We start from the raw sequence: 15550 nt of genomic DNA, 5'->3' as shown, positions 1-15550 counted from the left end.
ACCAGAATTACGTTCCTATGACTTATAATGACTACTTGGAGAAAATGAGCAAGTATTTTGGCATTCTCTCTTTTCAAAGTTATAGCATTCATTAATGTTTACTTGGAACTATTTCATACTTACACTCTTTGACATAAATAAAATAGGGAAGGTGAATGGGGTGATCATGTCACATTGCAGGCTGCCGCAGATCGGGTAAGAGGAGCTTCCCAAACCTTTCTATATTCTCCATTTCCTTTCAGCTGTCCTGTCCATAGAAAATTTTGAACACATTTTTTCATTGAACCCTCTATTACTTCATAGCCAAAAAAAAATATTTGTATGAGGTCACATTTATTAGTTTCTGCTCAGAGGGTCCTAATTAACCGTGCTTCCTTAATTTCATTTTAGCTATTTTGAGAAAATATAACATGATTACAAATTGCTAACAAATTTGACATTAAAATTTGGATGCGGAATTTCAAATTGCAAAATTCAGAACTTTATTGGTGGAAAAAATTTATGAGAGCAATTTATTTCTAAACTCAAAATTTACCTTTATCTAATTGTAAATAAATTGGTCAATTATTGATTAGGAAAACACTAAGTGCCTTAATGTTTTTTCATCATCACTTTCTTGTGATTTTTATGGAAATTTCCTTTTTTCTGTATGGGTTCATGCAACTTATGGTGTACTGATGTACATGTGTGATTTACCATTTTTTTTCTTTGTTAATTTGATTGTCACCATACTAGTTCTTCTTCTTCTGATAACTGATGCATGTTTACCTTGTGATTGTAGTTTGGTGTCAAGATATTTTTGATTACTTCCTTTAAGGATACTTGTTACATTGAGATTCTTCCCCACATTCAAAAGTCCAAAAGAGGTAAATTTTTTACAATTACTCATTATATCCCTATGAAACTTGATGTGAATTACAAATTTATATCAAGGTCATAATAGTTCTCATTGCTAGATATGTTGAGACTTTTTATTAGGACCTACTTTTTTATTTTTCACTCGCATGACTTTTCCTAATTCATTCTTATAGAAAGTTGCAACTTAATGCCCCTTACTTTTTGGGCCATGCCTTAATTTTATATTTGGTAAGCTGTAAATATGAAATTAATGAATTGTGGATTTTGCAGTTCTTATGTTAAGCTTTTGGGCAGAGACTCATTACAATTCAATTAATCCAGAAGCAGGTAAACATCTCTATAATTATAAACTTCATATCTCAACATATGCTGAGCTTTATGGTTAGATAACCCACCTTAGGATCCATTCTGTTAGTGGACTTAAAAGTATGCTCCTAGCCTCCATAAGAAGAATCAAGTAGGAGGAAAGCTAGATTCCAAGAACAAAATACTCTCTCTTGCCAATTAATCCCACTTCAAAATGACCATTGTAAATAAAAGGTGAAAGCACTTCTTGGAAACACACATCAAAATATGGGCTGCTAAATGAAGGTGGCTGATGCAGTAGTAGTCCCTAGCTTGAGTTGATACTAATACCAGAAATAATTCCAGAAATCTATTAAAAGGGATGGAGTAATGAGTTAAAGAAGGGGGAGCATAGGCTATATATCTAATCTAAATGTATATTGAACTGCTGCCTCTTGATAATAACAACTTTCCAGTAACAGGACAATGCAGCTAGAGTTATTTCACCAAGTTGTATAAATAATTTAAATTAATTTTCTTTCTAGATGATCTTTCACATCTAGATGTGCCTATATCACAAAAGGAAAAAGGCAAGAAGTGGTGGAAATTCTGAAGAAGCTTCAGTATCTTAGACAATGCATGGTTTCACAGTATGGTAGACAGGAGAATGATGCAGATGGTTTCTAATTTTTACTGCTGCTGCCGCTGAGGTTAATGGTCCTTGAGGTGCACCTCAACTCATTTTTCCATTATTATATTCTTTGACCTTGGAATCTTCATTTCATATTGCATATTCTTTTCTCAAATCTCTTTAAATTTGCTTATACTCAGATCACTACTTCATTCATTTTATTTCTAGTTATTAATGGTTTAAATTTTCCATTTCATGATCATAACAGTTTGAGCGTCAAAATCAATGTTATTTCCAATTTATAACCATATAATATTTTAATCAAAGTGATTTGCATCATGCTTTGTTAGATGTTCACTTGTAATAATCTGTTTGGAGCTAATAAGACTGTGCTATCTGCATTGAGCATTTTCTTTTTTTTGGGTTACTAATTCAATCAAGTCGAGAAGCATGATACCCAAAAAAAGGGGGAGGGGGGGGGGGGGGGGGAATTTTTTTGTACATTAACTTGGGGGGGGGGGGTGGGGAATTTTTTTGTACATTAACTTGTTTCTCTGGTTCTTCCTTTATACTCTGCTTCAGTTGATTTAAGATCTTAGGCTGCATTTGTAACTACCTAAAGGCCATATAAAATAGAGACTAGAGTTAATTGTATAACTTTTATATTAGTTTTTTGTATTAATACATGGTCAAACGGAAGGGAAATGGAGCTTTTTAAGTTTTATTAATGGGACTCAACAACATTGAAAGATCAAAGATGCACAAAATGATATTGCATAATTGTAACCAGTATTTCATGGCATTTAACTAGAAAAAGCCATGAACTAGGTAGGGAAAAAAGAAAGGCTCCCAGTACCAAAGTCCTACTTTCACTTGCAAACAAAAATCTCATTATGCAGACAATTATGTAAAATTGAAAAGACTCATGCCTGCAAATAGTAAGCCTAATGCTAGTTTAAAATATAGTACTTGATACGTTTAATATTCTGACAGTACTCTTGTATGAATGGAGTGGAAACTTCATAATCTGAAGGAAAACAAGAATGTAAAATACATTACTGTTCATATCAGTTTGTTAAGGTCTATCCAGTTCAGCATGAAACAGGATGCTGAAGTAGGCTAATGTACAAAATGAAGCTGCTGCATTTCAATCTAAAATGCAGAATCTATGTATTAAGTTGACGCTGCTGCAGTTCAATTTAAAATATGGGATTAAGTACTAATTAGGCCAATGGTTTTTTGCTGACTGAAAACTTTATTCTTCAGTGTCATATGGAAGCACCTATTGTCACAGTGGGAGGAATAATTATTATGATTCATTTGTAAGTTTTTAATTCAGTCTGATGCAACTTGGTATACCTGAATAGTTGTGGTTTTTTATTCTAAAATACAGAATCCCGTTGCAGGAACAATGTCATCTCTTGGGTTGGAGACCAGCTGCTGGATGCCTCTAATTTGGAACACCACTGATTACTAATACTAATTTTCTTACTATTCTTCTGTTACTTGCCATCCTTCTTTTACAAGTCTGTTTTGCTGATTTGTCAGATTCTTTCACTACTATATCAAGTAAAATATGTTGTGGCATTGTTGGTAGAATCATTCATGAACTAGTACAATTGAAAGAATGTATATGGTCAGTGAATTAAACATTTTTTTAGTAGAATAAATCCGCTGGAGGAAAAGAAACTTAAATTGGGCATATCCATGTGCTTTACTGTATTCTTGTAACCTACTGGTGCTAGTGTGCTAATTGTACATAGTCAATACTTTCTGATGGTCCCATTTAAAGGAAAGTCTACACATGATGTTGCCTAGAATGGCAAGATTGGAGATGAGATTATCAGTTAGACTGAGACTTGGGCCGTTAGTGGAATATCTCGACTGAAATGTGAAGGATTCATAACTACCCCACCTGAGGGATCTTGTTGCTGAGCTCGTGATGTCGCGAAATGTGCTTGATGATTGTTTGGGAGACAAAGCTTTTGGAAGGGATTGGCCCTAAGGACAGCAAATATTTGCCAAAAGGTGAACTTTTCCTTGCACCATTTATTGAACCATTACGATGTCATCAATGAGAAACTTATGCTAGAAGCATTGGCCTTGTAACCAAAATGGCATCTCTATCCTTTAAAGGTGATAGAGAGAGATGTATTGGTTGTCTAGCCCAATCTTGCACCATCTAATAAAAACAAACTATCCCTTCTTTGATTTTGAGCTACTATCTCCAATTTTATACACACAAAACCTGCACAATATCCCTCATGCATTTTCAACAACTGGATATCAATTGAAGAAAGTCACAAGGAATAACATCCATAAACAAGGACACTACTTGATGATTTACACGGCTCCTGCTTTATACCAGTCTCTTCTTTAGTATTTTTATATTTTTGGAGCCTTGCAAATATAAACAAAAATTTTTGGAAGATTTAGATCCTTTAAAACTGAGTGTATTTAATTAACCAATTATGCTCAAATAATTTGAACCTCAGTCGAACAATCATATACCGTATTGTAAATAATAAACAGCAAAAATAAAATTAGACACATGATATAAAGATAAAGAGAAAAGCCTAGAAGGAAAAAATTCTCTGAGGATTTATTCACCATTACCAAGGAAACATATATATATATATATATATCCATTATCGTAGAATAGAAGTTTATAACATATTTATCCCTAAATCTATTGTTACTCCATGTAAGTCCCCAAGAGCTTTTATTTCGAGCTTTTTGCTAGGTTCATGTAAATGTGAGAGAGAGAGAGAGAGAGAGAGAGAGAGAGAGAGAGATTTGTGTGTCAAGTAGTTTTGGTTTTTGTGTGCTTTTTTCTTGGTGCCAATGCCTACATAATACAAAACAAGTAGAGGGGGATTAAGGCAATTTTCAACATTGTGATGATTAATACTAGGCACACGCGGAATGTACATTGTATGTGCTAAAAAAATTTCATACAATATCCAAAACCATCAAGACCAATGTAATTAATGTGGATTTTGCGTGTGATTGGTTTATATTCTCCCTCAAATATGGTCGGCCTTCCATCTTAAGAAAAATAAAAGTGCAACGACAATGTCAAATTGAAAAAGAAAATTAAAAACATGGATTGTATTATTTACATAGTCATCAATTTTGAATAAATCATATATATGGGGTTATGAAAATTTGTGAATCATAAACATTGATAAAATTTATATTTTTTTAAATAATTAGTGTTGGTATAATTATTGATCTTGTTATTGTCATTGTTGATTATCTGGCACTGCACGATGTCGTTTTAAGCCCTGGTCTCTGGGCTTATCTTCTTCCACACAGTGACTGGCAGTTATGGTTATGAGATTATTCTAGAAGCTAGATATTGTTCAGTTAATGACATGTTGATCACGCGTGTAATTGGGGAACAACTGCACCCAAACTTTACGGAATTATAGTTAGGAAGTTTGCTTAAGCTATCATAGATTCTGTATATACTATATATATGTATTGATGTACACAATAATGAGTTAGTGTTGCTGATCTTTTCATTCTCTCACTAATCTCTCTCTCATTGTTTTCCTTTTCCGCCATTGTTAAACTATAGTTTATCAGTTTCTATTCATCAACAACCATGCCTAATGAATTATTAACCATGTTAGCCTTTATTATTATCTCTTACAACCCACGTTATGATAGCATTCCAATCAGTGATTTTTTTTTCAACCTCTATAATCTTTCAAAGCTAGGAATGTCTATATAGTCATTCATTTTTAAAGTTGTTATTTTCACCGAGAAAAATTGATCAAAGACTATTTTGAACGAGTAATTGTTCAGGACTTTAATTGTGTGGAAAAACAATATTTTGAAGTGTTGGTTTCAATATAATACGAATTTTGTATAGTTATAAACTTATAATCATTAAGTGGGGCCTGTGGATTTTGAGAGCAATGAAATGAAGAATGATAATGACAATTTATAAATGAATCATGGAAACGTTATTTATAATTAAATTAGATAATTAGGGTTATGAATATTGGTGATGTTATAGTTTTTTTTCGTTGGAATTATCGTTGTATTAAAGTGTCAAAATATTTCAAGTTTGAATGTTAGTCTCTTTATGTCAAGAGTTGCATTTAAACCTAAGGGACTTGGTATGCTAATGCGTGAAATATTTTATAATTCCTTGACATTTTGATAGTAAATCTTTTTACTTTTGTAAGCACTGGGACCTATCTTGTAGTTTGTTAACATAGGGAGAAAGATGTTTAAAGGTCTTTTACAAAATTGCAAAACATGTGAGCAAATTTTGGGAGGGATAATAATAATAATAATTGATAATGCACAAAAATCATTAGTGAGCTAATCTTCCAAGTGCGCACCAATGAAAGTACCTGAAGAATAAGAAAGCAAAGAACTGACAGAGAGCACCGGTAGAGTGCCAACCAAAGATCCTCCGAAGGTTAAGTCAGTGATTGAAAAACCTTTGAGACCTCAATAGTGTGAGCTAAGGGTTTTCTACGTACCTTAAAGAAAAGGAAGCTTGGTGCTTATATAGTGGTGTAGAGCTAACCAAGATCCCTTGAATGTCGGATTTTTCCTTGTAGAGAAGATTTGGAGTCAAGGCCTCAAGATCTTAGGGCATTTCTTCCTATACAAGGAAGATATGAACATAGAGTAGGTTCTTGGACGTGGTGTGCAAGTTCTTTCCATATAAGGACACATGAGTAGGGAACATGCACATATCATGGAGGACAAGTGTTTTTACCTATCAGTATGCTTGCCAACCCGTAAGCATGCTTACCAACCTATCAGCATGCTTGTCCTCCTTTGGTATGCTTACCCATTCGTCAGTGCTCATCCTTACCCATCGATATGCTTGGTACCTTCACCTGTCGGTACCTTCACCAATTGGTATATTCATCTGTTGGTATGCTTGTCGTCTTGCCAGTTCATCTTTGGACCCGACGGGCTACTGGGATGACAGTACAAAAGGTGCCCTTCTGGCCAAAATAGGTTTTAGGCTTGATGGATGCTCCTACATTGATAGAGGACTCAATGCCCAATGAATCTTCTAGTTTGATGGTTAAAAGAGTTAGAAAATTTTTGTGGTAAAAAATACCCCTACTAGCTGCCCCTTACTCTGTCGTTCATCAATTATCCCGACGGGCCACGAAGTACATCGAAATGCTCTGTGGTTATTAATTATATCCTCGGGGTTTGTATTATCTATAGAGGTAAAAATATCTTTTAAGGAGGCTAGGCAACACGTGGCAATCCCTGATTAGGTAACTTGAATAGTAATGTCACTTCGTGCTTCTTTGCTATATAAGTAGCCCAATACCCTCATTAGCCTTTCTGTACATTTATTTTACTTCTTTGCATTCTCTAGATCTTCTCATTTATTCATCAGCCCCTTGAGCTCATCCGTCACTCTTCAAAATCATTCATCGAGTTAGCCTTCTGTCGTCGGTTTCCTTTTAAGTAAGTTTCCTTTATTTCCATGTACTCTTTATTTCTACTTGTACTTCTCACAAATTGATTTTTCGTCGGTCTAGCATCTATTCCTTGTATGAATAGATACTTAGTATTTTCTTGTAGGTGAGAGGATATCAGGTGATAGAGAAGCGATGAGTGAACATTTGTTGTCAGTTCGTCTAGTTATGGGTGACAACAAGGTTTATCCGTCGAGATATGAACCCATGGCAGAGGATTCGTCTAGCTTCCTAAAAAGGGAATCGCCAGCCCATTCTTTTGAGAAAGAGGAAGAGAAAGGGGAAGGAGAAGAAGAAGAAGTAGAAGTCGATGAGGAGGAGAAAGAGGACTCTAGCCCATCGGGTGAAATTTTAAGTCGTTCATCCTTTTATCCATCTGGTTGGTGAACGATTTCGTTCCAAAAATGTCGAAGGACGTCTTTGACAGGCTCCATCCCCACTTCCAAATTCTTGACAATGTTCCTATATGGATGGTGAAGAAAAACAAGAAATGTTACTCTAGAAAAACCATAGTTGTCAACTTCTATGAAGCCATATTTATCGCAGGGCTGAGGTTGCCTATTACTGAGTAGATGTATCCATTTGCCAAATTGCCCCAAATGCATGGAGGATTTTTCTTGAGCCTGAAGTGTTGTGGGGTCAAATAAGTAGGGGCTATCATCACCTTACCCTCAACGAATTTTTCTACTGCTACAAGCCCCAGCAGATTGCTGCATTGAAGGGTTTCTATAACCCCGTATGTCGTGAACCGTCACGTAAGTTAGTGTCAAATATGCTTGATTCCAATCGTGATTAGAAAAGCAAGTATTTCTTTGTACAAGGTTTGAATTAGGTGTGTAGGCCCAACGAATGGGATAGAATGCCCGACGGGTTCAATAATACTTGGGGTATTTTGGAGAAGTTTAGTGAGTCGTCAACCCTTGCCCTATGTCTCATCTGTTGGTCTTTACCTTCATCTGATTCTAACCTTCATTATTCTTTAATTTATTTCAACTCAAGCACGCCCAATGATCAACGAGGTGAAGGAAGACTTTCTTCAACATATTCTTTTGATCCCACTTGGGGAAAGGAGGTGGTAGGACTTAGCCACATTAGACAGACTCTAAGCTTTCTATGGTGGGCCCTTACCAACCGACTAGGTCAGACAATTAGATGCCCAAGCTCATTTACATAAGTTTTTTCTTCCTTCATCGTCCTACTTTGTCTGTCTATATATATACCTGATTCGTTTGTTTTATTGCATGTGTTATTGTTTTAGAGATGGATCTTAGGAGAAAAAGGGCTTTGGAGGTGAAGAAGGCTGCTGTTGCTCTAGCCCAACTAGGTGGGATGTTGACCCCTTCAACCAAGGTAGGTTAGAAGAGGAAGAACATGAGCAATGGTGAATGCCCTTCAAAAGAAGGTGATGGATTCACCCATCCAGTCGAATCAAGTGGGTACATCCCAAAGTATTCTTGAGCTTCTACGCCATGGCGTGGGTAAAGGCCTAATGACCTTTCAAGGCCCCGTCACCCCTTCAATTATCCTTGTGTTAGTGAGGCTTAAGCAACATGCCATTGAGACAGTTCAATCTATTACCAAGGTCGCGGGCCTTGACAAATGCTTCGAGCATGAGACGAAGTCCTTGGGGGAAGCTAGTCTCTTCGACTTGATGAGGGTAAGCCTTCACCCTTTAGGAAACCACTCACAAAAAAAAAAGCTTCTTTCATTTTATTTGTAATTGTTTGGGTAAGCTTGTAGGGATGGGATAGTTTTCCTATAACTATACTCATCCCATTTTCTTTACTCTCTCATGTAAACATCATCCATTTATATATATGAATCTCTATTTGTTTATCTTTTCTCTTTATTTTACTTGCTTTAAATTCCATGCTTTTATTATTGTGTATCTATCTTTTTATCTTTATGTCCATATTATTTGTCGTTGGTTGTGATGTTGTATCCCTAGATGGGTATTGAACCATCTCCTAGACTTTATATGGGAAGCAACCTTAGGGGGAAGTGTTAGGGGGCCACAAATTGACTCCTTACAACCACTCTAAAAACAGACCTACATGGCGTGATGTCGAAGACCATAAAAGATTTAAGTATGTCTTCCTCATCACCAATTAGTTTTGAGATAGAATGGCACAGCTCACGGTCAGACAAATGGTATTAAAGTCATGGTCATAGGTTCAAGTCACGGGAGTGTCATTGTGAAGGAGGGATTGTTGGGGGAATCACAATTTGACTCCCTATAACCACTCTAAAAACAAGCTCGTGTGGTGTGATATTAAAGGCCATAAAAGATTTAAGTGTGTCCTCCTCATCACCCATTGGTTTTGAGGTGAAATGACATAGCTCACAGTCCAATAGGAAGAAATCTCATTTTCTTCTAGGCATCTAGGAATTTTTATGCTCTGCTTATGTATATATGTTGTTACCCATTTAACTTCGTGTTTTCCCATTCCCCTTTTACTTTAATGTCATCCCATTTAATTTCAAGCACTTCCCCTTCCCTTTTTACTTTACTATCATCCCATTTAATTTCAAGCACTTCCCTATCCCCATTATATTATTGTCATCCCTTTTAATTTCAACCCCATCCCCTTTTACTTTTAATGTCATCCTTTTAATTTATGCTCAATCCCCCTTCCCTTTTACTTTCCTCTCTCTCTCTCTCTCTCTCTCTCTCTCTCTCTCTCTATATATATATATATATATATTACTATTGAGTCACCTAAAGAAAAAGATTTTCTTTATATCCCTTTTAAATGGACTTTAAACCTCAAGTAAAGCACAATAGGGGTATGTCTCATAAGGATGGTTGATAGCTTAGAACTCCCATCTCTTTTTGATGAAACACCCCTAAGGCTTGGAAGAGATTAAAATTTATTTAAGAAGGACTTTTTTTTTTTTTAAAGAACCTTTACAATATTTCAGCACTTTATTTTAATGTTATTTAAATTCCTACACTTTATTTTAATGTCATTTAAATTCTAGCTTTTATTTTAATGTTATTTAAATTTTAGCACCTTATTTTGCTTGTCTTAGATACATAGCACTCTTACTCTCTTACTATTGTTGCTCTTTACTTTCCTCATCAATGATGTTTCCATAGATTAATATGACTGGGTAAAACATATTCTTTACATGCTTTCTAAGGAAATGATTTTCAAAAAGTCCTTTTTCCTTCATTTTCCAAAAGATGCTTTCTTTTTCTAAAACAAAGTCTTAAAAAAAAAAAAGATTTTCCTTTAAATCTTTCTATAAAAAAAAAAAGCTTTTTCCTCAAAAATGTCCTTTCCTAAATGCCTAAAAATATGTTTTTTTTTCTTTAAGGTGGCGTTTGGTACAGGAGAATCCAAATTACTCTTAGTATTTGTTCATTCTAATCTTTGAATTCTTTCAAGAAAGGGGGAGGATTACAATAAAGGGAAATCTCAAAAGTGGGAAATTGGTGGTGATTCTTGGGATGAACCATTTGGAGGATCTAGGTTGCTTGAGATTGCATTTCTATCACTAGATGAGTTGGAGTTGGAGGTTATGCTTGTTGAAAATGATGAGGAAAATGTTGAAGAAGAGGATGTTGTTGTTATGTGATCATCTTAAAGTCTTGTCTTCCTTTTTTCTTTTTTCTTTTTTCTTTTTTCTTTTTTGATGTTGAATGTAATTTATTTGAAGCTTTGAACTCTTTGTTTGTACTTTAAACAACACTTTATGTGTGTTTGTTTATTTGAACTCTTGGTTTGTATTTGAGACAACATTTTATAATGTCATTGTACTTGTTTGTTGTTTAGTATTGCCTTTAAATTAAGGGGGGGAAAGTGTAATACCCTGATTTTATTTTATGATCATCATTGTACATCATCATTATTATTATAGAGTTGAGGTACTAGTTTTACAGACAATTTTGTGGTGCTACAAAATAGGTGAGAAAATTAAAGTTTTAGTGCACACAATTTTGTGTGGTAGTTTAAAATAATAATAAATAAAAAAGATGTATCGTGGAGAGTTACTTTGCGGGTTATTAATATAAAACTTTTGGTCTCCTTATCAGTTACAGAAAAGGATAAGTGAATAAAAACCTAATTGGATAAGAAGTCTTAGAGTTATTGGAATCCCTTGAAGTTCCAGCATATCTAAACAAGTCAGTAGTTAATAACACATTAAATTGAGGTTAATTAAAAATAATGAAATCTTGGAAGTATATTTAAGCATCAGGGTCTCTTCATTAGTTCATTATATGTGTAAGCCAAAGAAGAAAAGAAATAGAAAATTGTACATGAACTATTGAAGGCATCATCTATAGGCTATAGCATTCAAGATTGATCTCTCAATCAAGTATCACTCCATGTTTCCATCTTTTACTTTCTGTGTTCTTGGCTTGGATAACCTTGGAAAACAATAGTTAATCATTACCCAAAAATCAACTAAGGATTTATACTAGTGAAATATTTAGTTTTGATAGTTTTGTAAACTTTTCATTGAAGCTGTGTCCACTGTGTGAATAAACCTTTATATGGTGTAGTATGAGATAAGTGTACCTTTTAGTGTGAATTTTACCATTTTCAATTTGGATCTTATACAGTATTTCATGGTGACATTTAAATCTTAAAGAAAATATGAATTTGACACTTAAATGGACAATGGCTGTATTGGTATTAACCTATTAGGATTTGATGAAAATCTTGGTGAACCGCTAGCTAGCATATTCTGATTAGATGATATCCTTATGGGTGGTAATGCCTCTATTAGCCTCAAAGACATAATAGTAAGGAGAAGTAATATATTATGGAGGATTGTAGAGATGTTTAAAGACTAGTAAATTATTAGGAAGTGTCCCTTACATCCTTATGGTATGTGGCAAGGCGGATTAATTATATAATTGTGTTACTCCTTTACTTTTAGATGTGGAGGAAGAGCTCATTTGATTTTGTATCTAGACTACAAGTATTAGCAAGAATGGTAAGTAATTATGCATAATATTCACAAGTTTTGTCTATTGGGTTCTTAGAAGTCAAAAGTTGTTCTGTTTTTTAAGCATATGTTTTCTAAAGTTTATCAAAAGCATTTTTACACCATCGAAAGAGAAACTTCGACTTTTAAATAATGGTTTAAAGAGAAAATTTGAATTTTAAATAACGTTTTTAACGTCTGAATCTCATTTAAAAGATTATTTCAAAACTAAACTATTTTTAGATAAGAATTGAGTTCCAAGGTAGGTTTTCTAAAAAGATTCTTGTTCTTTAAATTTGTTTAAAATCAAGTGATTTCAAAGTCATATTCCTATTTTTCCAAATGATATTTAAAATGTTTCTTTTAGCAAATTGATTTTTTAGTCTTATGCAAGAATTGTAAAATATTTATATAAACTTCTCAGTTCCTATTCATTCCCTAAGAGAGTCAAGCATCCTTTGATTTATATTCAATTCGATATTGTGATCTTCAATAAGCCTCTATATTTGGGAGGATTGTTACTATTAAGAAAATTATTCTACTTTGTATAAACTTTGCTTTTGTGATATGTGACTCATTAAATGCTTTTAAAATTGATCAGATATATGTGTAAGCCCGTTCACAAGGTTGTATGTGAGAATATTTGTTGAACCCTCACCAGCAGGGGTTAGATGTTGATATCTGCTCACAAAATTGTATGTGAAAATATGTGATATGTGTATATGTGACGTGACACTGTGCTCTAATCAATTATCTATATGTGTTTTTGAATGATTTTAAGATTGATTACATATATATTAAGCAGCTCACTATATGTTTGGAAATATATATTTGATATCATTGAGTGGAATTGTGAAATCTAAATACTCGTGCTTTGTTTGACTTTATTCTAATGTGTATTGTGTATAATTGCTTACTAGCTAGATGTGTGGCCCGCTCATCCCATCAATTACAATTTTCAAATTAAAGTTTAGTTGGAAAACAAAATCTTTGGATCTTCATAAGGTGCAAGGTAAAGCGTGGGAGTTTTTGGGCGACTTCAATAATGCTTGAAGTCTTATAGAATTTTTAGCTATTTTTATTTCGTTTAAGATTTTACAGTATTTGGAGATTATTTCTACTTTATGGATTTTAGATATTGTATGAGGTTTATTAAGAGCATTTTTTATTTGGAGTTTTATTTAATTTGGAATTAATTATGTTTATTGAGATATGCAAGATTAGCAAGTTAGTCATGCATCTAAATTCATTTTCCATGGATTTGGGTTGTGACATATGTATTCTACGGTTTTGGTTAATGGGTTCTATAGAAATGGTGATTTTTATTTATGGGATTTTAAGATTTTGGTTGATTTTTAGTTTATATCTAATAACTAGGTTCTTATTCATGTTTATGATTCTGTAGTTGATATGATTGATGATTGGTTTGTGTTTTTAAGAGGTTGTGATTTTTATTAAGTAATGTCATGTTTTTTGTGAATGGGTTTCTGACTTGAGGGTTGTTTTCCTAGAATTTTAAAATATTGAAGTATTGCTCACAATGTGTTTGATGAAGTGCATGAGCTAGTGATTGTGTATATTATCTAAGTTTGGGCAGATAATTATTGACTCATAGTTTGTTAATAATAATTGTTATTTAGACCATGTGGTGAAAAGCCATTAATCCTTTATGACCACCCACACGTTAAGTTTCTTAAATGCTAAAATTGTTATTTAATCTGAATATATTTAGATATCTAACAAGTTACTTACAAGTATGGCTTGAATATTAAAATCATATAATTTTCAAGATGCTTATAAATTAACCTTACATATTGAGTTATATGGAGGAGGTACGCAGAGGTTATACCATCTTATACATAGTTCTCAGAGCTCAAGACATACTTCCAAAACTTTTTGGCTTAATGGGTCAGGAGAAGTTTTTTGTTAAGTACTTCAGTTTCTTCTTCAGTAACACGTCTTGGTATTATCTTGTGTTTGTATCTCTCTTCCCTTACTCTTTAAGCTTTATATTTATTATTGTTTGTTTGTGGTTATGGCTTAGAGAGTTGTTTCGGTTATTGCATCTTATTTATTCTTATTCCGCACTTAGATAAGTTAGAGTAAAAGCAATTACACTGGTTATTTAAAATTGGGGGTCTAAACAAGTTATAATGTTTTACACTATTTGAGTTCAACTGTATATTCTGTATATTAAAGCTAATCAATTCACCTAATCAATTTTTACAGCTAATCAGTAATCAATTCCTTAAAGAAAATATAAAAAGTCAACATTGAAACCATAAACTCACTTCAGCCATATACTACACTTTGTATTTACTATTTAGCCTTCACCTTCAACCGCTTCCTCTCCCTCCCTTTTTCTTGTTGTTTTGTTTTTTTTCTTCCTTAACATTTTTGAAAAGCTAAAGGTCATTAAGTTTCTAATAATAGAGTTAGTTATATTGTTGTGCACGTGTAATACTCTTAGTGGTTCTTATAGTTTGTAATACGGTTAGTTTAGGCACCAAAGTTGGTTATATATATTCTATAGTTTATTAAAAGTACATATATACTCTGTATTCAATAACTAATTGTAGTGATAATTGTTTTTAAGAACATGCATACCATTTTGATGTTTCTTTGTCACGTTGGTATGTTATTATTTTGAATCATTGATGTGACTTTAGGAATGTTAAGACTTTGGGTTTGTTGATTTAATTTCCCTTGGTTGTAAAGCAGCAACATACTGGTTTTTATTTATTTATTTATTTTTGTGTGTGGAGACAAGGTCTGTTAAAGATTATACTTTTTCATCAATCCTATGTTTTGGTTGGAATTGAGATTATTCAATGAAATCTACCTTTAATTTTTTTGTGTGTATTAGTTATATTTTGAGATTATTCAATAACAAATTGTGGTTTGTGATAATTTTTTAAAAAGAACATTGTTAATGCCAACCTGCTGAACCTGCTGAGTTGAAACTGCCAAAATTTGTAACGAATCCACCGAATTTAGACTTTGGTGGGTTGGTGGTAGATTGGAATTTTCTCTACCCGCTAGTGGCAGATTGGAATTTTCTCTACTCGCTAGTGGCAGATTGGATAGAAATATTAGCTTTTACCTGCTCAATCCAACCCTTGCGTAGTTAAACACATGGATGTGGCTTCTGTGCATAAATTACCATACTATTCTTTTATGGTTGAATATCATATAATAATACATGAGAGAAAATCTAGAATTTATCTCTCTTTAGAAAAGAAAAAAAAAAAAAAAAAGAATAATTTATCTTTCTACTTAATAGTTAATACTAGAGCTATTAGCACACATTATGCACATGCTACTATTGCTTTTGTTTTTGTTTTTGTTGATAATAAAAGATATAAGA

Source organism: Quercus suber, unplaced genomic scaffold, assembly GCF_002906115.3.
Source record: "Quercus suber isolate HL8 unplaced genomic scaffold, Cork oak 2.0 scaffold_125, whole genome shotgun sequence".
NCBI classification, from domain to species: Eukaryota; Viridiplantae; Streptophyta; class Magnoliopsida; order Fagales; family Fagaceae; genus Quercus; species Quercus suber.
The sequence above is the reverse complement of the archived record's forward strand: the minus strand, read 5'-3'. Positions refer to the sequence as shown.